The sequence below is a fragment of the Bos javanicus genome, chromosome 14 (assembly GCF_032452875.1).
Source record: "Bos javanicus breed banteng chromosome 14, ARS-OSU_banteng_1.0, whole genome shotgun sequence".
Classification (NCBI taxonomy): Eukaryota; Metazoa; Chordata; class Mammalia; order Artiodactyla; family Bovidae; genus Bos; species Bos javanicus.
Window position 1 is genome coordinate 76,422,214 of NC_083881.1, and position 25,235 is coordinate 76,447,448.

The 25,235-nt window shown below is 39.8% G+C and overlaps 1 protein-coding gene across 1 annotated transcript in view; it reads right to left on the reverse strand.

Annotated features, from left to right (window-relative positions):
* Window positions 1–25,235, reverse strand: part of WWP1 (WW domain containing E3 ubiquitin protein ligase 1) — a 137,733-nt gene that overhangs the window by 101,032 nt on the left and 11,466 nt on the right. Inside the window, exon 2 of the mRNA XM_061439438.1 lies at window positions 7,157–7,251. The gene's annotated coding sequence lies outside the window, so the exon portion shown is untranslated. The remainder of the gene's footprint in view (window positions 1–7,156; window positions 7,252–25,235) is intronic.

The window sequence follows — 25,235 nt, forward strand, 5'->3', positions numbered from 1 at the left end:
CCAAAAAAACACTAAAAAATGAATGTAACTTAATTACAAACATTTTTGGAATACAGTAAATGCTACAGTTTGAGGCAAATCTATAGCCTTAATGACTTGTCCTAGGAAAAGAAGAAAGGCTGAAAATAAATGAGTTAACAGGACAATCTGTTAAATTAGAAAGATAGTAATCAGTAAACCCTAAGAAAGCAAAAGTTAATAAAAAAACAAACTAATGAAGTTAAAAAAAAGTAACAGAGAATATCAACAAAGTCACAGTTCTTAGAAAATACTAAAACAAATAAATGTCTGGCAAGACTTGGTGAAGGGTAAATACAATGGCAGCCTCATGGATCGCAGCCTGGCTGTGGTGAAGGAGCTCGTGTGACTCAACGAAGCTACGAACCACACAGTGCAGTATTCCTGCCACAAGAACGCATGAACAATATGAAAAGGCATAAAGATGTGACAAGTGGAAGATAAGCCCAACACGTTGGAAGGTGTCCAATATGCTACAGGGGAAGAGCAGGGGGCAAACCATTCACCATCACAGCCATCCAACTCTCTGCCCCAACCTCTAATGCCCAAGAAGCTGAAGTTGACTGGTTCTATGAAGACCTACAAGACCTTCTAGAACTAACACCAAAAAAGATGTCCTTTTTAGCATAGGGGATTGGAATGCAAAAGTAGGATGTCAAGAGCTACCTCGAGTAACGGGCAAGTTTGGCCTTGTAGTACAAAATGAAGCAGGGCAAACGCTAATAGAGTTTTGCCAACAGAACACACTGATCATAGCCAACACCCTCTTTCAACAACACAAAAGACAACTCTACACATGGACACCACCAAATGGTCAATACTGAAATCAGATTGATTTTGTACTTTGCAGCCGAAGATGGAAAAATTCTATACAGTCAGCAAAAACAAGACCTGGAGCTAACAGTGGCTCACATCATGAACTCTTTATTACAAAATTCAGACTTAAATTGAAGAAAGTAGGGAAAGCCACTAGGCCATTCAGGTATGCCCTGAATAAAATCCTTTATGAGTATACAGTAGAGGTGATAAATAGATTCAAGAGATTAGATCAGGTAGACAGAGTGCCTGAAGAACTATGGACAGAGGTTTGTGACACTGCACAGGAGGCAGTTACCACAACCATTCCAAAGAAAAAGAAATGCAAGAAGGCAAAGTGGTTGTCTGAAGAGGCTTTGCAAATAGCTGAGAAAAGAAAAGTGAAAAGCAAAGGAGAAACGGAAAGATATAACCAACTGAATACAAAGTTCCAGAGAATAACAAGGGAAGATAAGACCTTCTTCAATGAACAATGCAAAGAAGTAGAGGCAAACAATAAAATGGGAAAAGTCTAGAGATCTCTTCAAGAACATTGGCGATATCAAGGGAACATTTCATGTAAAGACAGGTTCAATAAAAGACAGAAACGTTAAGGACCTAACAGAAGCAGAAGAGATTAAGAGGAGGTGGCAAGAGTACACACAAGAATTATACAAAAAAGATCATAATGATCTGAATAACCATGATAGTGTGGTCACTTACCAAGAGCCAGCATCCTGAAGTGTAAAATCAAGTGGCCCTTAGGAAGCACCACTACAAACAAAGCTAGTAGAGGTGATGGAATTCTAGCTGAGCTATTTCAAATCCTAAAAGAATATGCTGTGAAAGTGCTGCACTCAATATGCCAGAAAATTTGGAAAACTCACCAGTGGCCACAGGACTGAAAAAGGTCAGTTTTCATTCCAGTTGCAAAGAAGGGCAATGCTAAAGAATGTTCAAACTATACAATTGCACTCTTTTCACATGCTAGTAAGGTTATGCTCAAAATCCTTCAAACTAGGCTTCAGTAATACATGAATTGAGAACTCCAGAAGTACAAGTTGGGTTTAGAAAGGGCAGAGGAACCAGAGATCAAATTAACAAAATTTGTAGGATAATAGAGAAAGCAAGGGAATTCCAAAAAATATTTGTTTCAATGACTATATGAATCACAACAAACTGTGAAAAATTCTTCAAGAGATGGGAATACTAGACCATCCTACCTGTCTCCTGAGAAACATGTATGCAGGTCAGGAAGCAACATTTAGAACCTTACATGGAACAACTAACTGGTTCAAAATTGGGAAAGGAGTATGTCAAGGCTATATACTGTCACTCTGCTTATTTAACTTCTATGCAGAGGACATCATGTGAAATGCTGGGCTGGATGAAGCACAAGCTGGAATCAGGATTGGTGACAGAAATATCAAAATCTCAGATATGAAGATGATACCACTCTAACAGCAGAAAGTGAAGAGGAACTAAAGGCCCCTTGATGAAAGTGAAAGAGGAGACTGAAAACGCTGACTTAAAACTGAACATTCAAAAAACTAAGATCATAGCATCCTGTCCCATCACTTCATGGCAAATAGAAGAAGGAAAAGGTGGAAACAATGACAGATTTCATTTTCTTGGGTTCCCAGATCACTGCTGATGGTGACTGCAGCCTTGAAATTAGAAGACGCTTGCTCCTTGGAGGGTCTTTCCTAGTGGCTCAGGAAGTAAAGAATCCTCCTGCAATGTAGGAGACCTGGGTTGGATGCCTGGGTTGCGAAGATCCCCTGGAGAAGGGAATGGCTACCCACTCTGGGATTCTTGTCTGGAGAAAAGGAAGGCTATGACAAACCTATATAGCATATTAAAAGCAAAGACATCACTTTGCTGACAAAGGTCCACAGAGTCAAGGCTTTGGTTTTTCCAGTAACCATGTACAGATGTGACAGTAGGACCATAAAGAAGGCTGAGCACTGAAGAAGTGATGCTTTTGAACTGTGGTGCTGTAAAAGACTCTTCAGAGTCCCTTGGACTGTGAGGAGATCAAGCCAGTCAATCCTAAAGAAAATCAGTCCTGTATATTCACTGGAAGGACTGATGCAAGCTGAAGCTCCAATACTTTGGCCACCTGATGTGAAGAACTGACTCACTGGAAAAGACTCTGATGCTGAGAAAGATTGAGGGCAAGAGGAGAAGTTCATGTCAGAGCATAAAAGAGTTAGACAGCATCACTAATTCAATGGACATGAGTTTGAGCAAACCCCGGGAGTTAGTGCAGGACAGGGAAGCTTGGCATGCTGCAGTCCATGGGGTTGCAAAGAGTTGGACACAACTTAGCGACTGAATAAAAACAACAGCAAATAAAGTGAAACAATATAAAGAGGCCCACAAGAGAATGCACACATGTATACCTGTGGCTGAGTCCCACTGCTGTCCACCTGAAACTATCCCAACATTGTTAATTTGGTATCCTTCAACACAAAATAAAAAGTAAAAAATAAAATTTCCCAAAAGACCTACATATCTAAGGACATACTAATACAACAGATGTAGCAATGCAGAACTGTGAGAAAGGAGGGACAATTAAATGGTCCTGATATTATCTATATTGGAAGAATTAGACTGGATTCCTACCTCACATTATACACAAAATCAATTCAAGATGGACTAGTGATATTAGTATGAAAGACAAAGTTTTAAAAGAAATTATACTATTGTTTTGCGTCCTCCCAAAAAGAAAGATTTCTTAAGCATACTAACCAAAGAAGAAAAGAATGAATATTTTGACTGTGTGGAAACTGAGAACTTCTATTTAGCATAACACATCATTAAAAACAAACAACTAAAAGACAAGCCACAAACTGGGAGATATTTACAAAATGTAAAACTGAATAAATGTTAGTAATTAAACTATGTAAGAACCTTGACAAAAAAATTGAAAAAAAAAAAAAAAGTAAGCAAATGTGGGGAAAAGAAAACAAACTGAATAGAAATTTTATAGACATGGAAACTTGTCTGGCCAAGAAGTATTTTTAAGAAATACAGAATCTCAATTATTCATCAGAGAAATACTAGTTAAGACCACAAGAGATGCTATTTTCAAACTCACAAGAATGGTAAAGACTAGGAATTTTGACCTAAATAATGGAAAGAAAAAAAGGTGGGGCAGTGGTGACTCTTTACACACTGCTGCTAGTTGTTTAAACTGGCAAAGCTTAAACTGCTGGTAGGTATTAAATTTGGTAAACTTGTTGGAAAACAACTTGGCATTATTTTATAAAGTTGATCATTTGCATGTCCTTAACAAACAATTCTAGGTACATACTACAAAAATTTTGCACTGATACTCATTCCAAATTTAAGCATTCTTCATAATAAAAGCCATCACCAATATGCTCAAATGTTCACTGGCAGAAAAATGGTTAAAAGAATTAGGCTAATACACAATGGAACATTATACAGTAGTGAGAATGAATGAACTATAGCTGTAGGCAACAACATGAATGGATCTTAGAAAACAGAATGGTAAATGAAAACAGACAAAAAGGAGTTCAAAGTAGTAACATCTTTCTTTCACTGAGTCCCACCTCCAAGACTTAATGTTCTACACTGAGCATCAAGGAAGACTTCCAATTCTTAACGACAAAGAAGAAATGAATTCTTTTGGCAGTTACCATAGCCTCATCTTTTGCTATGTACTTCTTCTGAAAATGCTACAATTACACAACAGAAAAAAAGAAAACAATCCAGAAACATGGGAACACTGTGGATCCTGTGTCTCAAAAGCTTACGTGATCAGTATGAACAGCTGAATGAGGCCCACCGAAGAACTGCTGAGGTGCAAAGGGCAAGCAAAGGACAGTCACCACTCCTCAAGGAGGACGCTATGAATCTAACTGAAACATTCATCACAAATTCAAGAAACCACAGTGTGGAGATACATCTGGCTACACTTCTGCACTCTAAGGAGCTTTCTTTTATATATGGTACAGCAATATCCACATTGTACAAAAATATTTCTCCATGGTTAATTTCTTGTTATAAATTTGAATATGCACTGAGCCTTTCTATCATTCTTTTATGATGCTTGGATATTTTCATTGAAATATAAAGATCTGTTTATAAACTAGACTTTTCTTAAAACATCATTTGTGCAAGCTTTAAAAAGACTCTAAACATAATATTAAATTCAAAATAAAGAAACATATCTGTGGTAATACTATTTTTTTAAAAATATAATTAAAAATAAATTGAAAATGGCAGTTACTTCAGGGGTTGCGGCAGGGCAGGGAATGTAGGTAACAGAGGTACTCACAGGTACCTCTTTAACTGTGTTGGTACTGACCCAGTTCTGAGCAGAGTAACTGGTTCCCAAAGGTTTGCTTTTATTATTAACTTCTGCATATTAATACAATCCAGAACTGGCATGTTCAAATTACAGAATTTTAAAAAGTGTAAAAAATACATGATGACAAGGAAGTAGACATAGAAAAGTGTCGATCATCAATTCCTCAGATGAGGTAGGGAGTACGCCTGCAGCCTGATAAGCCAAACAAAGAAAAGCCACAACGTTCCCACAGATGTCTTCCAAGAAAAGGAAGTACTTCTTCCCCTGAACAGTAAATGAGGGATCGAAGGATAAGTGAAGATATGAATTAATCTGGAGGTAGATTAAAAGAAAATTGAGGGACTTTATTAGTGAATTAGACCAAAAGGTCACTGCTGAGGATAAAGACTGAGGAAGAGTTACTTAAAAAGAATTGTAAAGTTTAAAACGCTGTGCAGACTATGAAACTGCCAACTAGGCAAAAGGCTGTTCGTGCTAACTGCTTAAAACTTTTTCTGTTCCCATATTTCCACCCCCGAGCTATTACTCCCTTTGTTCTATACAGACCAGTCCTCAGACGCTAGAGTACATGCCTCTAGTCACCAGTAACTGAAAATTTAAACTGCAAGTGATAAAAATGGTTCAAAAATAGTACTACTTTGCCTTAACAGGCAAGATATACAGCAAACAAAATCATCTACTTCAACACTTAGCTTTCATATTTCGTTTAATAACAAAGTTGCATGGCACTTAAGGGCTTCCCAGGGGGTGCTAGTGGTAAATGCCTGGTATGTGCCTGGCAATGCAGGAGACCTAAGAGACAAAGTTTTGATCCCTGGGTCAGGAAGATCCCCTGGAGGAGGGGATAGCAACCCACTCCAGTATTCTTGCTGGAGAATCCCACGGACAGAGGAGCCTGGCGGGCTACAGTCCATAAGGTCGCAAAGAGTCAAACACAACTGAAGTGACTTAGCAGGCATGCACTTAAAATACACGTAAAGTACTGCTGCTGCCACTGCTACTGCTAAGTCACTTCACGGCAGCCCACCAGGCTCCCCCGTCCCTGGGGTTCTCCAGGCAAGAACACTGGAGTGGGTTGCCATTTCCTTCTCTAGTGCGTGAAAGTGAAAAGTGAAGGTGAAGTCGCTCAGTCGTGTCTGACTCTTAGCAACCCCACGGACTGCAGCCTACCAGGCTCCTCCGCCCATGGGATTTTCCAGGCAAGAGGACTGGAGTGGGGTGCCATTGCCTTCTCTGAAAGTACTGCTACATACCTGATTTTTTAATGTGATAATGAATTTTTTATTGAAGTATAGCTGATGTGCAATATTATGTAAGTTATAGATGTACAGTATAGTTTCATAATTTTTAAAGATTATACTCCATTTATAATCATTTTAAAATAGTGGCTGTATTCCCAAGTGTACAGATATATCTGTGTAGCTTATTTTACACATAATAGTTGATACCTCTTAATCTCCTATCCTTATATTACCCCTCCTCCTTGCCTGTCAACACCAGTAACCACTAATTCATTCTCTGTATCTCTGAGTCTTTCTTTTCTGTTACATTCACTAGTTGGTTGCTTTTTTAGATTCCACATATAAGTGATATACAGTATGCCTTTGTCTGACTTATTTCACTGAGCATGATACCCTCCAAGTTCATCTGTTGATACAAATGGCAAAATTTCATTCCTTTTTCTGGCCGCTTAAAATGTATACCCCACTGTACACATATACGCACACACACATCATAACGTCTTAATCCACTTACCTGCTGATGGACACCTAGGTTGCTTCTGTACCTATACATATATTCTTTAATATGAGCATTACAGTGACACTGTATGAGTAGGGAGGTACTATTTCCATCTTATAGATGAGAAAACTGTGGCTCAGAAGTGTTAAAAGTCCACAACCATATTTTTTATGACAATACATTCTCAGTCTACATAGGTATACTTAACTATCAACATGTCTGGAGTTTAACTGCTAAATACAGTCTTAGTTAATCACTTACTTTGTACCAGGAACTGTTCTAGACACTGGAGATATAAAGATGAGTAAGACACGATTCCTTCTTCCACGGAGCTCATAGTCTAGTGAGGAGACAACCTATAAAAAGATAAGCGGCTTTCAGTGTGACAGTTACTAAAACAGATGCAAAATGGCAACCACTACATCTGGGGCACATGAGAGAAAGTGGGTGATTCAGTCAGGAAGAGGTTCACAGAGAAAGAAACCTTCGAATAAACTGTGTTAGAGTGCAATTCTTCAATAACGAATCACAGAAAATATGGAGCATTCAGAAAACTGTTGTAAGACTGGTGCAAAGGGAGGAGGCCCACAGGCAGACAGTAATCTAAACCATAAAGAACCCTATGGGATAGTTCATATGGTATCCAAAATAAACAAAGCACAGTAGTTTAAAGTTTAAAGCTTATCCTGAAGGTAACACTGATAGGTTTCCATAGCAAGAACTGCATTTTAGAAGAATACTTCGGTAGAAATGGGTCCAGATTTAAAGTAACAAGTTTATCTGAACCATAGCACTGGGTATGAGAAGGAGAAAGCTCAGCATACATGTAAGATCTCTGACAGATGATTATGGATAGCTGAGTCTTAGAAGGAAGGAGGATTCCACACAACTAAAATGTCCCACTTCGTTATCTGGGTGGACAACGGAGCCATAACCAGGACAGAGAACAGAAGAGGAACGAATTGTGGAAGACAACATGCCACAGAGTTTTCAAGGGCCAATTCTGCAGTCAGACTATTTGAATTTCATTTCCAATTCTGCCACTGAAACAGCTGTGTGACCAGGCGTGGCAAAAGGAAAAAACAAAGTCTGAGTTTTAACAAACTTTTGAGTGAACTGGTTACTCGTCCAAATTAATTTAGGTCATAACATATATGGCTAGTTATATGTAAGCTGATTACGTCCAGTTCAATCCTTTAAAAATATCACAGAGTTGTATAAGAGCTCATTACTATTCAACTGCCAAGAACAGCGAGAGTCCTGAATGTAGATAATAAATGACATTTCCAGTCCTCCAAGGTTACAGACCTATCAATGCCTCACTCAGAAAATATCTTTTTTTTTAACTTTTTATTTTTATTTTTTTTTAATTTTTATTTTTTTTTAATTTTATTTTATTTTTAAACTTTACAATATTGTATTAGTTTTGCCAAATATTGAAATTAATCCGCCACAGGTATACTCCTTGGTGTTCCCCATCCTGAACCCTCCTCCCTCCTCTTTCCCCATACCCTCCCTCTGGGTCGTCCCAGTGCACCAGCCCCAAGCATCCAGTATCGTGCATCGAACCTGGACTGGCGACTTGTTTCATACATGATATTATACATGTTTCAATGCCATTCTCCCAAATCTCCCCACCCTCTCTCCCTCTCCCACAGAGCCCATAAGACTAATCTATACATCAGTGTCTCTTTTGCTGTCTCGTACACAGGGTTATTGTTACCATCTTTCTAAATTCCATATATATGTGTTAGTATACTGTATTGGTGTTTTTCTTTCTGGCTTACTTCACTCTGTATAATAGGTTCCAGTTTCATCCACCTCATTAGAACTGATTCAAATGTATTCTTTATAATGGTTGAGTAATACTCCATTGTGTATATGTACCACAGCTTTCTTATCCATTCATCTGCTGATGGACATCTAGGTTGCTTCCATGTCCTGGCTATTATAAACAGTGCTGCGATGAACATTGGGGTACACATGTCTCTTTCCCTTCTGGTTTCCTCAGTGTGTATGCCCAGCAGTGGGATTGCTGGATCATAAGGCAGTTCTTTTTCCAGTTTTTTAAGGAATCTCCACACTGTTCTCCATAGTGGCTGTACTAGTTTGCATTCCCACCAACAGTGTGAGAGTTCCCTTTTCTCCACACCCTCTCCAGCATTTATTGCTAGTAGACTTTTGGATCGCAGCCATTCTGACTGGCGTGAAATGGTACCTCATAGTGGTTTTGATTTGCATTTCTCTGATAATGAGTGATGCTGAGCATCTTTTCATGTGTTTGTTAGCCATCTGTATGTCTTCTTTGGAGAAATGTCTATTTAGTTCTTTGGCCCATTTTTTGATTGGGTCATTTATTTTTCTGGAGTTGAGCTGTAGGAGTTGCTTATATATTTTTGAGGTTAGTTGTTTGTCAGTTGCTTCATTTGCTGTTATTTTCTCCCATTCTGAAGGCTGCCTTTTCACCTTGCTAATAGTTTCCTTTGTTGTGCAGAAACTTTTAAGTTTAATTAGGTCCCATTTGTTTATTTTTGCTTTTATTTCCAATATTCTGGGAGGTGGGTCATAGAGGATCCTGCTGTGATGTATGTCGGAGAGTGTTTTGCCTATGTTCTCCTCTAGGAGTTTTATAGTTTCTGGTCTTACGTTGAGATCTTTAATCCATTTTGAGTTTATTTTTGTGTATGGTGTTAGGAAGTGTTCTAGTTTCATTCTTTTACAAGTGGTTGACCAGTTTTCCCGGCACCACTTGTTAAAGAGATTGTCTTTAATCCATTGTATATTCTTGCCTCCTTTGTCAAAGATAAGGTGTCCATATGTGCGTCGATTTATCTCTGGGCTTTCTATTTTGTTCCATTGATCAATATTTCTGTCTTTGTGCCAGTACCATACTGTCTTGATCTTAATTGCCTGCTTACTTTAAGATGTCATTCTTGAGTCAGAAGCAAATTTTTTTTTTAAAAAATCCAACAGATCTGATTCATTTTGCATACTATGCACAGCATTACGGATTAGAAAAGGCAGAGAAATATCATCATGTATCCATCTGCCTGGATCAATTAATAAATATACTTAGTGACTGCCTAGTCTATTAAAGTGGGTATGGCAAGGACACAAAAGTGGTTCCCGTTTCCACACTGGTACTCTAGTTTGAGGACGTTAATACACAGGTAACATCCCAGCAACAAGACAGGATGGTACATATCAGCTGATAAAGAAAGTTAGTCCAATGGACATGGAACTTGAAAGGTTAAAAAGCCATTTAGGCAACAAAATTTAAAATTTAAAACTCAATGAATTTTAACAATGAATTAAAATTTAAAACTCAATGAATGCGGCAAAGATAAAGACAGACCATCCAGGCTGAGTCCTGCTTCTTGGGAACGTCTCAGTCCTGGGTACATGGGGACCCTAAAGGGTAACCTTAGAAAACAATGCAATGGCTCTAACTGCCGAGATAGCTTTTGGATGTATCTCAAGAATATTTCACTAGAATCCTGATATAATAAAGCACACTTCTGTTAAATTTTACAGTCTCTGTAGGACCGAAATATTCAGAAAGGAAAGATCCATTTTATCTGGACTACATATTACGAGGCCTCAGTTTCAAAGCCCAGGTGACTGCACGTGGGCAGAAGGGGAGAGGAAGGAAGAAAACCCTTCTCAGTACCCAGTTCCTTTCAACTTCAGAATCGTTCCCTTTTATCGAGCTCTCCGAATGATCACCACCATGGTCTCCTACGATTCCGAGATTACTTCCGCCTTCCCGAGTGGCCTCTGAACACAGTCCTACGCCTCCTCCCCACTTGAGGTCGCCGCCCTCACTCCAGCCTCGGCATCTGCGCCAACCCTGGGTCTCGCCCCCTTCCATCTCACCGACGGCAGGGGCGACCCCGTGCCGGGCTCCAGGAGCTGTGTCCTGTCCACGGAACTCGAGCCCCTCAGACCCCCAGCTCTCCGCCGGCCGAGAGCACCCCTACCTATGTCTGCATAGCACTTCCCAGTTACACATTCACATTCCCATCTCAAGGAAACAGGCTAAGTACAACCATTTCAAATTTAACACTGCAACATTAACATTATTCTCTTTTTATTGGGTTGAATTTTAATTTTTAAAAATTTACTTATTTTTAATTGAAGGATAATTGCTTTACAGCCTTGGTTTCTGCCAAATATCAACATGGTACCTGTATGTCCCCTCCTTCAGGAACCTCCCTCCCCATCCCACCACTCTCAATTGTGACCGAGCCCCGCGATCCTGGAGTCCTAGAGCAAATTCCCATGGGCTATCTGTTTTACATGTGGCAATGTTTGTGTCCAAGTTACTCTCTCCATTCGTCCCTCCCTCTCCTTCCTCCGTCACCCTGTGTCCATAAGTCTGTTCTCTATGTCTGTGTCCGCATTTCTTCTCTATTTCCTACAGGGCTTTCTTCCCAGGAGCCCTCAACCACTGTGCCTTCTCCTCTACCTTCAAATAAACTTGGTGCTGAGGTCTCAATGTGTACTTTTAATTATTTGGGATAGAACCTAGAAGATTTCTTAAAAATTTACTTGTCCACACTAACCTCTGTATAAACTTCACTGACTAATCCTTTAAAAGCAAAACACAGGAATTTCACCCTCCTGATCACATCTGCAAGTGCCACTGAGTGAAAATAACGCTTTTGACTCATGTAACTCCAGTGACTTGAAGAGCACTTGCAGTATCTGCCAGACAATGGACTAACGAAGACCAGCATCCACAGGAACTTTTTATCCTCCAACTGTAGTCTGGGTGTTTTGTTTTGTTTTTAATCTAAAAGTGCCTATTTAATCATAGGATCTAATAATCACAACTTTCTCTCTTCTACCTTTCTGCATCTGCCTTCCACCTTTCTGTACTTGCAGTAAACTTCAAAGTTTATTTTAGTGCCCAACACATGCCAGTTTATAGGACGAACACAGGAGGTGTGTTTTTCTTTTTTTTAATGAGGAAAATGTATTTATCCTCAAAATGTCAAATTTCCTAAGTCTGTATTAATATCCAACTCTTATTATTTATCTCCACCCAGTTTCAGATTTTCACACTATGTGACCACCATGCTCTCAACTCACTCTGTGTAATCAATCTACTCAATCAGTTACCTAATTAATAAAAATTTCTTTTCCTTTCTCAAATTTTCAAATACTTGTATTGTTACTGCATTTCCCTTACTGTAACAGTCAAAAGCCTCGCTGAATTTAACCTTAAAAGTGAAAGTGAAGTTGCTCAGTTGTGTCTGACTCTTTGTGACCCCATGGACTGTAGCCTACCAGGCTCCTCCCTCCATGGGGTTCTCCAGGCAAGAGTACTGGAGTAGGTTGCCATTTTCCTTCTCCAGGGGAATCTTCCCGACCCATGGATCGAACCCAGGTCTCCTGCATTCCAGGCAGACGCTTTAACCTCTGAGCCACCAGGGAAGCTCATGCCTCCTCAAATTATCAGGACATATACCCTTATACCTACTGCCTATTAATTCCCTGCAATTTATTTCCTAGTTTATTTCCTACATCTTTACTCACTAAACTTCCAGTCAGCAAAATTTACAAGATCTTCCTGTCCGTACAGAATGCAAATTCCTTCCCCAAAAAGCAATTAATAATCAACGACAGACTTTGTACTTCCTTGTGGCTCAGACCAGGAAGTAAAGAATGTGCCTGCAGTGCAGGAGACTTAGGTTTGATCCCTGGGTGGGGAAGATGCCCTGGAGAAGGGAATGGCAACCTACTCCAGGATTCTTGCCTGGAGAATCCCATGGACGGAGGAGCCATGGAGGGCTACAATCCACGGGGTTGCAAAGAGTCAGACATGACTGAGCAACTAATGCTTTTACTTCACACTAGAGGCTAAGCTAGCAGTAACTATAACACACAAAAAGTAAAGGACAGTTGAGATCAAATATCAAAGATATTTCCATTTGGAGCTGACAGAAATACTGAGTTTTGCCATTTTCCAAGTCAGTTCAGTTCAGTTCAGTTGCTCAGTCGTGTCCGACTCTTTGTGACCCCATGAATTGCAGCACGCCAGGCCTCCCTGTCCAACACCAACTCCCAGAGTTCACTCAAACTCATTCCATCAAGTCAGTGATGCCATCCAGCCATCTCATCCTCTGTCGTCCCCTTCTCCTCCTGCCCCCAATCCCTCCCAGCATCAGAGTCTTTTCCAATGAGTCAACTCTTCGCATGAGGTGGCCAAAGTATTGGAGTTTCAGCATCAGTCCTTCCAGTGAATATTCAGGGCTGACTTCCTTTAGGATGGACTGGTTGGATCTCCTTGCAGTCCAAGAGATTCTCAAGAGTCTTCTCCAACACCAAGCATCAATTCTTCGGCGCTCAGCTTTCTTCACAGTCCAACTCTCACATCCATACATGAGCACTGGAAAAATCATAGCCTTGACTAGACGGACCTTTGTTGGCAAAGTAATGTCTCTGCTTTTCAATATGCTATCTAGGTTGGTCATAACTTTCCTTCCAAGGAGTAAGCGTCTTTTAATTTCATGGCTGCAATCACCATCTGCAGTAATTTTGGAGCCCCAAAAATAAAGTCTGACATTGTTTCCACTGTTTCCCCATCTATTTCCCATGAAGTGATAGGACCAGATGCCAAGTCAGAGGTTAGTAAAAAAACAAAAACAACACTACATTTACAGCAAACTTAATATAAAACTCTCAATATCTAGTAATGTTAGAAGAAACCCAACTCAGATCCTGTCAACAAGTAAACTTTCACTGATAGCAGTCCTTCAGTCTGGCCGATGGGGGTGGGAGTAGGGGGAAGAGAGTAACAACGATTGAAAATAAGAACTATTTCCAGAGGCAAGTCTGACTTTGAACTTCTGCACCCACATTTACTAAAAGACACCATAACAGTAGTTGAGAGAGTAAATTCTGCAGCCAGACTGTCTAGGTTCAAATCCTGGTTCCACTACTGGCAAGCTTCCTTACCCTACACTGCCTCAGTTTTTATACCTATAAAATAATGGTACCTACCTCATAGATTTATTAAGAGAATTAAATGGGTTAATATTGACAAATGGCTAAGAAAACAGTCTGGCTTACAAAGGCCTAATAAGTAAACTGACATAACCTTCAACAAGTAACTTAACCTCTCTCAGCAGCACATGTCTTAGGAGAAATTACTGTTGTATCAGCACTTTGTGAATTACAAAGTGATATATAAATACTAAATTATTAAGCACATAACACAGGAAAACATTACATATAAGACAATGACAAAGCATTTATAAAAAATATAATCTTGCTTATTGCAATTCTATCAATAAATTTTTCTGAACAGTGAGGTTGCTTTTAAACTCAACTCTTTGGCCTTCTGAGATACTCACCCCATCTACCATATTTTAAATAATTTCTGAGGGAGATTCTTATAAAAATATATTATGCAAGACCCTGTCCTAGTATTGAGTCTCTGAAAATGAAGACTACTCTCCTTTCCAAAGTGACTAAGTACCTACACATTTTTCACCTCCTAAATATACTCTCTCCTCCCATTTATACCCTCTTCTTTTCAGCCATCAAATCGACCTGAGGCTTATGTTATTTAAAAAAACAAGAAGACAATAAAAAGAAAGACCAAAAGCTTTGATCAAATAACCTCTTAAAGGAAGAGCCAACCTTTCTCACCTCCTGCTCACTTCTCCACCCATGCGGTTTAGCTGCCACCTCACCCTCTGCTGAAACATCTTCCTCTTCTTCCGTGACCAAATGGCCACCTCACACCCACTCTCTCTTGCGGCTCTCTGCACCGTCAGACAGGGATCCACTCAATAAACACGGTCTGGGCCTCCATACGCTCCCTATGAAATCCTGACTCAGGCCTCTAACCTTTCTAGTAAAAGACAATCAATTTGCCATGGGACAAAACAGAGCTGATTAGTAAACAAAGCAGGTAGCAGGTATCTGATAATCAAAGTAGGTATCAATAATGAAATCAATAATCAAAGTAGGCATCTTTTAACACTTCTGAATTAAGTCATTCAGCATATAAATCTACTAATGCATATTATCAGGTAGTGTGTTAGACACTAGGAATACAAAACTCATCTCTGATAGGCTCTTTGCCCTCAGTGAGTTTATAATTTCACCATAAAAACAGACAAAGCAATAAGCAGCATCAAGCTGACAGGGCAGTGCAGAGAATGCAGCAGAAATACAGAGGAAGGGCGGGCTTCCCCAGGAGCAGTGACTCAGAGGTAAAGAATCCGCCTGCCCACGCAGGAGACGTGGGTTCAGTCCTTGGGTTGGGGAGATTCTCTGGAGAAGGCAACGGCAACCCACTCCAGTATGCTCGCCTGGGAAATCCCACGGACAGAGGAGCGTGGAGTGTTATAGTCCACGCGGTCACAGAGAGTCAGACACAACCTGGTGACTAAACAACAGCAGAGGAGCATCTAAGTCAGATTCCATGGGACAGTGACAAGGTGTCTGGAAAGGCTTCTGAGAGATGGTCAACAGCGGAGATGAGCAGTGCAGGACTCCTTTGTCAGGCTGTCCATACGAGAGGAAAGAGTGCTTTCAAGCCTTCTGTACTCAGACAAGGCCACCAATATGGACAGCGAATACATCACTGATTCCGCTCAGGGAAGTTTGTGGAGAGTGAGTTTCAAGAGATGAGCCCTTAAGGGAGCGAGAAAGAAGCTGCCCCTGAAGAGTACTGAGAAAGCCTCAGAGCACCAGTGCATTTTCATCAGGGAAGGACTCCCACTCTGGAAGAACTGCTCTAACAGTGTTGTGAGGGGAGCCTGACAGTGAGCTAGGCTGGAAAGAGACTAAAAACAGAGGAAGCAGCAGCGATAGTAAGTCCAGAATCTATAATAACTGGTGGACTAATCAGATGCAGGGATAAAAGAGATTACTTCTCACCTCTCCAATACCACCTTCTTATCCAAGCTTCATGATTTCTCACCTAGACTGCAGCATGTGGTCTCCCTGCCCCGCCTCTCGACTCCTCCTCTCACGTCATATGCTTGCATGCCCCTCACATCCATCCCCGATCCAGTGGTCAGAGCGAGCTTTCCAAAGCAGGATCATCGCAAAAACTCTTTTGCTCTCCAAAGGTCTCTCATTCTAACTCCACTAAACCCAAACTCAAACCTGGCTCCATGTGACCTGCTGCCCCTACAACTCGTACCTCTCTCCTCCCCTCTTCTCTGTTTCCCCTGCTCCATCTGACAGTCCCTCAGCTACCTTCTCAGCCTCAGGGCTCCACTCAAATATAATCCATCCGAAAAGAATCTCCAGTTAGCCCAGGCACAGAAAGAGCCCCGCTCCTTCAACTCTACCACCTCACCCTATTTTATCTTTCCTAGTAATTCTGATTATGTTCAGTTATTTTACCCTCTTACTTCTATCTCCAACCTTGTATCTACCTCCAAGGGCAGAAATTCTATCTCATTCATTCCCAGAACCCAGGCTAAAGCCTGGCTGAGTGAAGGCCCCCCAAAATTATTACTGACCAACTGAGACAGAGCTCAGAAAATAGATGCTAGAGGTAAATGTTCACATGACATCCCATAAGCAGGAGCTCAAGAACCAACGGAAGCCACCTGCTGCGACAGGTGGTCTTTCACCCAGGAAAGGCCACTGGCACACAATTAGCAGTACAGATAGCACCTAGCGAACAGCAATATTGAAAGGTGGAACGGTAGATGCGGACTGTGCACAGAATTGAAAAAAAAAACAAAAGTTTAAGAATTTGAAGGAGAAGAAGAGTGGCTCAGCCCAGCAAGTACTCCAGTAAGATCCGTACAAGAGAAAACAGTTTACTAGACTACAGGGATGCCACCAGACCCTCAGCAAGGGCAATTTTAACAGAGTGGGAGGCCCAGAGGCCAAGCTTCAGAAGCAAATCAACAGCCAGAAACCTCTTCAGATGCGTGATAATAAAGGAAAAGGATTGCAGTCTTAAAGGGAGGGGTACATAGCTTTGTTTTTGAAGACAGAAGAGACCTGAATGGGCTTTCAGGCAGGAAAATGTTGACGTCACAGAGAAGACAATGACTGCTAAGGCAAGATCTCTGAGAAGCACTGGCTGAGATTTAACCCAGAGGCAGAAACACAATCCTTACAAGTGAGACTAGAGAGAGAAAAGAATGGGTGAAAATGCAGGTATCTCCGATATTGGAAAGTTAAGGAGGGGATTAACTGCCAATTCCCTCGGTGAAGGAGGCACTCTGAGGCACTGGGGAATACAACGGTCAATAAACGCAGACAACAATCCCTGTTTTACAAGGGACGTGGTAGGTAAGGAACTCAAGGCAGGCAGCAGCACCCATCCCTGCGTGATTTCCTTTCTTTCCAATTCACCTTCACAGTTCACGCCTACAAGTAAAGCCATGGCAGAACTGCTTAGAGCATAGGGTCTAGACGAGAAACAGGTCTATTCTAGCTACTAACAAACTATAATATTTGTGGTTATTCAGATGCATTAAGTATACACAGTCTCTGCCACCTCTGTTCATTAAAATTCAGCTAGGGAAAATAACTGGTTTTCTCAAAAAAAAAAAGCAAAGCTCTTTATCCAAAGCTCACTAATGACACATTTCTAATCCACTACCAGCTTTCCTCAACCGAGCTGCATGTCAGAATTGCCAGGGGGTTCTGCCAGTGGGCCCCAAGTGCTTCTCACAGACACATCTGGGCACCGTGACTTCCTACACATTATTCCTACTGCTCATCTACGTAATTTCTAATCATCCCACAAGATTCAGCTCAAGCAAACATAGCACTGTAACCGTGTTTTTTCTTTATCTACCCCCACTACACTGGAAATTTCTTTATTAATTCTCATCTTTATAATTCCAGCCCCTGGCCCACTGCTCAGCCCTTACTACACACTCAAAAAACGTGTGTTGAATGAAGATTCACAATGAATGAAATATTTAACCTGTAGAAATGGTAAAAAGAGTGGCTATGTTAAACAGTATACTTATATAGCATAGAACTGAAACTTTTAAATTAAAATATTAAGGAAAACCCTATACAGGTGGGACCATAAACCACCTGTACACCCTCCCATCTTGGCCTGGATAATTCTGAGTACCAAGTCCATGCGCAACCTTACCAACATGACAGCCCACAATAAAGTCTCAATTAAAAAACGTTCAATACAAAAGTAGAGGATAATTGTTACCTAAAATGTTCATTTGACTTATTAAATACTCAAATATCCAAAAATATATTAACAAGAGAAGAGCTCATGAAACTCAACACTTTCTGTCCCTAACTATTCAGAATAATTCAGAAGTCATAAGCAAATCCCCCAGTCATACATAAAGCAGACTCTAAAAGTCTGGGGGAAAGACAGCTACTTAGAACATGGTACAGATTTTCCCAACAGTAATGCTGTAAGTGCTGGTGAGATGCCAAGACCAAGCTACAAGAGCCTAGCAAACCCGTAAGAGCCAGACCACTTGTTATTATGTCGGTGCAAAAATAATTTCGGTTTTGCATTGTTGAACTTTGTCATTTGATAATGGATTACATTCTTCAGTAAATGTGGTTATGTTATACGTCATTTTAATGCTCATTTCTCACTTTATGTTTTTTTTGCTAGTGACTATTACCTGCCATTTAATTGATATTTATGTTAGACTACAGAAATGATTTAGACAAAAAGCAAATTGGAGTGATTTTTTTTTTTAATTTGAGTTCAAAATGGGTCAGAAAACAGCAGAGGCAACTTGCAACATGAACACATTTGGCCCAGGAACTGCTATAAACACACAGTGCAGTGGTGGTTCAAGAAGCTTTGCAAAGGAGATGAGAGCCTTGCAGATGGAGATCACAGTGGCTGGTCATCGGAAGTGGACAATAACCGAATGACAGCAGTCATCAAAAAAAGTTGATCCTCTTACAACTACCTGAGAAGTTGCCAAAGAACTCAACATTGGCCATTCTACGGTCATTCCTCATTTGAAGCAAACTGGAAAGGTAAAAAGCTCAATAAGTGGGTGCCTCATGAGCTGACTGAAAATCAAAAAAATCATCATTTTTGAAGTGTCATCTTCTCTTATTCTACACAACAACAAACCATTTCTCCATCGGATTGTGACATGCAACGAAAAGTGATTTTATACAACAACCAGCAATGACCAGCTCAGTGGTTAGACCAAGAAGCAGCTCCAAAGCACTCCCTAAAGCCAAACTTGCACCAAGAAAAGGTCAGTGGTCATTGGTCTGCTGCCGGTCTGATCCACTATAGCTTTCTGAATTCTGGCGAAACCGTTCCTTCTGAAAAGTATGCTCAGCAAATCAGTGAGATGCTCTGTAAACTGCAACGCCTGCAGCCGGCACTGGCCAACAGAAAGGGCCCCGTTCTCCACAAGGATGTCTGACTGCACACTGCACAGCCAACACTTCAGAAGTTGAACTGGGCCATGAAGTGTTGACTCATCTGTCATATTCACCTGACCTCTCACCAACCAACTTACCACTTCTTCAAGCATCTCAACAACTTTTGGCAGGTAAAACGCTTCCACAACCAGCAGGAAGCAGAAAATGCTTTCCAAGAGTTTCTCAAATCCTGAAGCACGAATTTTTATGCTACAACAATAAACAAACTTACTTCTCAGTGGCAAAAATGAGCTGATTTTAACAGTTCCTATTTTGATTCATAAAGATGTGTTTGAGCCTAGTAAAACGATTTAAAATTCACGGTCTGAACCCTAAAGACTCCACCAGAAAATTACTAGAATTAATCAATGATTATAGTAAAGTTGCAGGATATAAAATCAACACACAGAAATCCCTTGCATTCCTATACACTAATAATGAGAAAACAGAAAGAGAAATTAAGGAAACAATTCCATTCACCATTGCAACGAAAAGAATAAAATACTTAGGAATATATCTACCTAAAGAAACTAAAGACCTATATATAGAAAACTATAAAACACTGGTGAAAGAAATCAAAGAGGACACTAACAGATGGAGAAATATACCATGTTCATGGATTGGAAGAATCAATATAGTGAAAATGAGTATACTACCCAAAGCAATTTATAGATTCAATGCAATCCCTATCAAGCTACCAACAGTATTCTTCACAGAGCTAGAACAAATAATTTCACAATTTGTATGGAAATACAAAAAACCTCGAATAGCCAAAGCGATCTTGAGAAAGAAAAATGGAACTGGAGGAATCAACCTACCTGACTTCAGGCTCTATTACAAAGCCACAGTTATCAAGACAGTATGGTACTGGCACAAAGACAGAAATATAGATCAATGGAACAAAATAGAAAGCCCAGAGATAAATCCACGCACATATGGACACCTTATCTTTGACAAAGGAGGCAAGAATATACAATGGATTAAAGACAATCTCTTTAACAAGTGGTGCTGGGAAATCTGGTCAACCACTTGTAAAAGAATGAAACTACAACACTTTCTAACACCATATACAAAAATAAACTCAAAATGGATTAAAGATCTCAACGTAAGACCAGAAACTATAAAATTCCTAGAGGAGAACATAGGCAAAACACTCTCTGACATACATCACAGCAGGATCCTCTATGACCCACCTCCCAGAATATTGGAAATAAAAGCAAAAATAAACAAATGGGACCTAATTAAACTTAAAAGCTTCTGCACATCAAAGGAAACTATTAGCAAGGTGAAAAGACAGCCTTCAGAATGGGAGAAAATAATAGCAAATGAAGCAACCGACAAACAACTAATCTCAAAAATATACAAGCAACTCCTCCAGCTTAACTCCAGAAAAATAAATGACCCAATCAAAAAACGGGCCAAAGATCTAAATAGACATTTCTCCAAAGAAGACATACAGATGGCTAACAAACACATGAAAAGATGCTCAACATCACTCATTATCAGAGAAATGCAAATCAAAACCACTATGAGATACCATTTCACACCAGTCAGAATGGCTGCGATCCAAAAGTCTACAAATAATAAATGCTGGAGAGGGTGTGGAGAAAAGGGAACCCTCTTACACTGTTGGTGGGAATGCAAACTAGTACAGCCACTATGGAGAACAGTGTGGAGATTCCTTAAAAAACTGGAAATAGAACTGCCTTATGATCCAGCAATCCCACTGCTGGGCATACACACTGAGGAAACCAGAAGGGAAAGAGACATGTGTACCCCAATGTTCATCGCAGCACTGTTTATAATAGCCAGGACATGGAAGCAACCTAGATGTCCATCAGCAGATGAATGGATAAGAAAGCTGTGGTACATATACACAATGGAGTATTACTCAGCCATTAAAAAGAATACATTTGAATCAGTTCTAATGAGGTGGATGAAACTGGAGCCTATTATACAGAGTGAAGTAAGCCAGAAAGAAAAACACCAATACAGTATACTAACGCATATATATGGAATTTAGAAAGATGGTAACGATAACCCTGTATACGAGACAGCAAAAGAGACACTGATGTATAGAACAGGCTTATGGACTCTGTGGGAGAGGGAGAGGGTGGGAAGATTTGGGAGAATGGCATTGAAACATGTGAAATGTCATGTATGAAACGAGATGCCAGTCCAGGTTCAATGCACGATGCTGGATGCTTGGGACTGGTGCACTGGGACGACCCAGAGGGATGGTATGGGGAGGGAGGAGGGAGGAGGGTTCAGGATGGATTTTAAGTAATTTAGAATTAAAAAGAAAAAAAAAAGAGAGAGAGATAAAACACTAGTATTTGCTACTTTGTCCCAGTAGAAGTCTCTCAAAATGTTGCACCCTACTGTGAATAGATTGCTATCAACAGGCTAGTAACAATGTGCATGTTAAAGTTCTTTGCATTTTGCAAAACAACTTCAAGTCCATTGTCACATTATACCCTTACAGTGATCCTATGAGACAGGTGGAACAAGAAGTTGTATTATTTTCATAATCTTTATTTTCCAGATGATATGTGCATGCATGCTCAAGAAAAAAAAAAAAAATTCACGGTCTGAAACCACAATTACTTTTATACCAATCTACTACTGTCCACAGAGATGTTTCAGAGCTTCCACAAAAGCTTATTTGTATACATATGCAAAAACGAAAGCAAAATTCCAAAATAAACAAATGACATTGAGAAAAAAAATACCAAAAGCACTTTGCAGTGCTTGACACATGATAAATATTTTTTTTTATGATAAACAGTCTTTACCCTAAATTATAGCTATTTTCCCCCAAGACCTTTGATTTCAAACTTTTGTGTTAATCAAATATCTTTATTTTTCTCACTTCATTGTAGACTGTAAATTCCAAGAATGCAGAGAACTCCTGGCCTATTCACCATGCCTCCCTCAAAGCTTGGCACACAGGAGTGCTTAATACTATTTAGATAATTATATTTGGATACTTACTGTCAACAAAATGAATCTTAAAAAACAACTAAGTAAACTACAGGCGTAAAATCAAATAGCTTTATTTAGTTCTTAGGTGCTCTCTTAAGTGAACCACAGTACTTCTCAAATTGATTTTTTTTTCTCCTTTTAAAACTACTTCCAAAATGAAGGAAAAAAGGATAAAAATTCATGTAGAAAACACTCCTTTATTTTTTACATATAAAAATTCATGTAGAAAATACTCCTAGGAGTCACCAGCTTAGCCAAGATAAAGTCTTTATCTGCTCAAGATAAAGTCTCACTAAATGACTGAATGAGACAGGGCATCAGAACTTCTCTGGCCTTGTAATCTTATTAATTCAGAAATGGAGGACAGAACACATGGAGATTTTTCTAGCTCAGAACTGCTTGACTACAAACACTGCCTATTTCATGAAACAGAGAGTAGCAATCATCCACAATCTTTACATCAACTCAACTTGCAACTGTTTCCATTTTTATACTGTTATTTTCCTCCAATATTGATTATTTTTACAAAGTTGCGATCAAAGCCGTACAAATCATTTTATTTTCTAACTCCAATCTCCCACTTACATATAGTAAGAAGTACTGAATACAAATTTGACTGAATCCTTGGCCAGCATCAGAGAACAACTTAATTGATGCTTGTAGTTTTCACAGTATACCTTTGGCAACAATTTTCTAGAAGGCCACAAGATGGTGCTGTTGCTCTCTAAAACAAAGTGTTAGTCACTCAGTCCCATCCAACTCTTTGTGACCCCATGGACTGTAGTCCGCCAGGTTCCTAAGTCTATGGGAATTCTCCAGGCAGGAATACTGGAGTAGGTAGCCACTCCTTTCTCCAGGGGATCTTCCTGAGCCAGGGATCGAACCGGGATCTCCTGCATTGCAGGCAGATGCTACACATTCTGAGCCACCAGGGAAGCGCACCTTTTAAAAATATAATTGAGTATCTTATACCAACTTTCCAAAATACTAATAGTTTTCCTCCACTTCCAAGTAAAGAATATTAAAATGTCTGTACTCTACCTACTAGAAAACATTAATGAGGAAGAAAATATACTCATCAAATTTAGCAGCAACTATTGTGATTCTCAAGGCAACAGTTACGGTCCTTAAAAACACAGGACTCCAGCACTATTACTGTGTCTTCTATCACACGAATCTTTCCTTCGCGCCCTGCTCCATCCCCTCCTTCAGGACACTAAAAACAAAACATGAAAAAAGAAAACATTTTTACTTATTGACTAAGACTCTGATGCTGGGAGGGATTGGGGGCAGGAGGAGAAGGGGACTACAGAGGATGAGACGGCTGGATGGCATCACTGACTCGCTGGACATGAGTCTGAGTGAACTCCGCGAGTTGGTGATGGACAGGGAGGCCTGGCGTGCTGCGATTCATGGGGTCGCAAAGAGTCGGACACCACTGAGCGACTGAACTGAATTGAACCTTATTCTAACATAAGTCAACTAACATTGACTAACATAATTTAAAAAAAAAATTCTTTTACTATTTTAAAAGAATTGATACTAAAATGTCTTTCCATCAACAAAGGTAAACTACACCAAAATGCAAATGACATAGTTTCTAATCTGCACAATTTCTCAGTTTCTTACACAATATTATGCTTGTAATGGCAAATTACCAAAGCTTTTTCTTTTTTTTTTAACCAAAGCTTTTCAAGCAGAAAAATGTTTGCAGTTGGTCATTTTCCCTACACCCTACTGAGTATCAGTAGAAGGCTGGTTTCTCATTCCTGTGGTGCATGAAGTCAATTAAAAGAAAAATCAAATAACAGCATCTTAAAACTTGGGTTCTAAACCTACAGAACCAATTTAAGATAATACTTAAAAAAAAAAAAAGCTTCATAAATATACCCCCCTAGGCAGCAGAATAAGATGACAGAGCGTGGCTACGTGACTGGCAGCTGGGCAGCACTTACGTGGGGCACCTAAATGACACAGAAACATGGCCAATCTTAAACCTGGAATGTGAATCGTCAGGTCTCTGCCTCCAAAAATAGTAAAAATCACAATGACCATTTATTAGGTTCCTATTATTTGTCTTGTTATGTTTCCAAAAAAAGTCCCCAAAACTATCTCTAATGTCCTTCACAGTCTTTACTATTTCTTCTAGCAGGTAAGGAAAATGAGGTTTTAGGAATTTAAGTAAATTGCACAGGGTTACAAAGGGTTACAAAGTCAGAATTTTGAACCCAGATCTCCTGGGCTCAAAGCCAATGCTCTTTCACTACATTTGTGTTACAAAAAGGATAGTAAAAAAAGAAATGCTGAGCTAAACCCAAGACTGAACATGAATAGTCTCCTATATCAATCTGATGTTCTATTCTTTTACTATTTTATCACTTAAGCAACTTTATAATAGGGTGGTTTTGTGGGGCTTTTAAGCTAGGTCACTAAAAATGCTTTCCCTGAAAGTTCAAAAAGTATTTTAAAACAAGGAATGTGTAAAAAGCATAAACACATAACAATGAAGAAGGTAGACTGCTGGGACTGTGTTTAATAAATCATTTCCATGTATTCTGGGAAACAACATCCAGGCCAATGTAACATTCTCACTCTGCAAAGATCAAATTTCATGTTAATTACATCATGTAACAGTTCATATTTCAAAATGACAAACATTTCCATCAATAATCTGTCATTTCTTTCAAAGTGCAGTATTTTAATAATATGTGCCTATAAAACTTTCCTTCAAATTCAAAAATGTTAAAGGCTTGGTATTTTTCAAATACACAGTATTTGCTCTGAAGTAGCAAAAAGCACCGAGTCACCAATCAGAGCCGAAGCTGAGGCTGAGAGGTGATTGAGAGAACCGCTGAGGGACACACAGAAAGGTTCCTAATGTCAAGGCCAAACCCAGGCCCGCTGCTGAGGCCAGCACCCCTCTGCCCTGCACTGGCCACTAGACAGCACAACCCAAATCGACATTCACCCCACAATGCGGCCTGCC